The following is a 2,563-nucleotide window of genomic DNA, read 5'->3' on the forward strand; positions in this document are numbered from 1 at the left end:
CTCTGCAGATCTGAGGGAGGCGGGGAAGGGCAAGGGTCTCCTCCAGCCATAGACCCCCACCTCCCCTCTCCCCCATGTGTCCCCAGGGTCCCTTCCAGTCCCCGTGAAGCAGAGGGTCCAAGGGAAATACGAGGGGCCACAGGGAAGGAGGGACAGGAGCCCTGGGGAGCCCGCCAGTCATCCAGCCAGTGGCCGGCACTCACCTCAGCCTGACCCCCAGGCTCTTCTCCTCCCCCCAGTTCTGTCAATCAACAAGATGGCCAGTGCCCCTGGGAGGCCATACCTGCCCGCATCTCCCTGCCCTGGCTGAGAATGGCTGGTCTGAGCTGGAGCTAGCGAGGGAACTGGTCACCCAGGAATCACTGATCAATGACCAGGACACGGCTGTGGCCCTGGACGCTCCCTCTGGCAGGCAGGGCGCCAGGGGGCGCGCTCTGGAGGGCCTTCCTGCGCGGCCTGTGCGCCCTCAGGGTGTGTGTGACGTTGAACCGGTGCTCACGGTCTCCCTCCGGGGTCTGTCTCCGGCTCTTCATTGAGGGTCTCCAGGTGCTGGCTGCTGGCCTTTTCCTTCTGGAGTTGCGTCCCCAACTCCTCCACCTGCGGAGCCAATGACCCAGCCCGCAGTCAGGTCACAAACTGAACTTGGCTTTAAAGCAAACCCCACACCTGTCACCCCACGGGTCACCTGGCCCCCGGCTCACCCAGCGTTCCAGACACCGCCCAGCGTTACCTGCTTCCAGAGCTGCCAGTTCTCCTCCTGCAGCTCCGTGCACTTGACGCTGCTCTCCTGCAGGGCCAGGGAGGCGCCCCGCAGCTCCTGGACTGTGCCCTGGAGGGTCTGCTTTTTTTCCAACGCCAGGATTCGGATGGAGGCTGAAGAGCAAAGCGGAGTCAGAGCCCAGATTCCAGAAGCTCCGCTTCCCCTCTCTGCCCCCGGCCCCGAGACGGCCCTCCCCCCGAGTCCTAGGTCTGAGGAGCTTGGGCTGGGCAGCTGGGTGCCCTCCCTTTTTCCCAGGGTGCAGTTGCTGTGAGCACCTGAGGGTTCCTCAGGCCATTGTGGCCCCTCTGCTGGCTCAGCTGGGTCCGTTAGGGGAGCCCCCAGAGCTTAAGAAGAAAGGTTTCCGTGGAGGTGCCAATGCAAAACTTCAAGACGGTGGAACCGCTTTTTACTAATTCTAACCTGACTATTCAAGGATTTCAGACTCACAGAGACGGCAAAGTGATGCGTGGTCTGTGCCAGCCCTCAGAGTGGGGGGCTCAGCTGGGGGGGTGTCAGGCTCGGTCACTGACCAGCATGTCTGCTGCGGGAGGAGAGGCTCTGGGCGCGTGGGCCCAGGACTGCCAGCCCCGGGCAAGGTCCTTCCGGTGGAGAGTTCGTTGTGCGATTTCACAATGGCACAGAAGAATGAGACAAGAGATGTAAATTGCTTGAAGAATTCCAAACGAGATACAACCATAAGGTAGACACAGAAAAGGGCAGGTTTCCTCCCTTGGTTTGAAGCAGCGGAATGCAGAACAGAAAGGAGTGCACAGACCAGAGAAGAACGGGAGTTCCCTGCCCCTTCCTGCCCCAGCAGGGGCGTGACTGTAGGCAAAGGAACGTGTGAGGGGCCAGGTGCTCCCTCACCTGTCCCTCCAGGGTCACACTGCACTGCTGCTAGGGCTGCACCCCACCTGCTTCCTATCCCTCCACTCCCCCATTCCCCGGGTTGGAAGGACCTGGAGGGGACTGGCTTTCCTGGCGGCACATCACGCGGGACCTTCTCATCGCCCAGAAAGGACAGCGGCACAGACCCTGAAGCCGGAACAGACTGAAGACCCCGAGCAGCAGGGAGCTCAGCAGGGGAGCAAATGCACCATCATGGCCGCAACTCCAGCTCAGCGCTCGCCACACACAAACACGCATGCTCTCAGCACACGAAAACATGCCAAAGGCTGCGTCCTGACAAGGCTACAGAGGAGACTAACCTCCTAAAACTCCACTAAGTCACAACCGGTGCTCATTCAAACGGCACCTGTGCAGCCTTCGCTTTACAAACAACACTGTTAGAAATTGGGATGACCTTGATGAGCGAGGCTCAGGGGTTGAGCGTTGACCTATGAATCAGGAGGTCATGGTACAATTCCAGGTCAGGACACAGGCCTGGGTTGCAGGCTCCATCCCTAGTAGGGGGCATGCAGGAGGCAGCCCATAAATGATTCTCATCACTGGTGCTTCTCTCTCTGTCCCTCCTTCTTCCTCTCTGAATCAATAAATACATATATTTGGAGAAAAAAAAAACAAAAAAAAAACTTTGGCCTTGGCCGTTGTGGCGCCGTGGTTAGAGCATTGGCCCACACACCAAAGGGTCTGTTTGATTCCCTATCAAGGGCACATACTTGGATTGCAGGTTTGATCCTAGGCCCCTGTCTGGGCATGTGCAGGAGGCAACCAATCGATGTGTCTCATTCACATCGATGTTTCTCTCTCCTTCCTCTCCCCACATTCCACTCTCTCTAAAAATCAATGGAAAAAATACCCTTGGGTGAGGATTAACAACAAAAAAAAAACTTTGCTATATGC

Source organism: Myotis nattereri (genome assembly GCF_964212035.1).
Source record: "Myotis nattereri genome assembly, chromosome: 1".
NCBI lineage: Eukaryota > Metazoa > Chordata > Mammalia > Chiroptera > Vespertilionidae > Myotis > Myotis nattereri.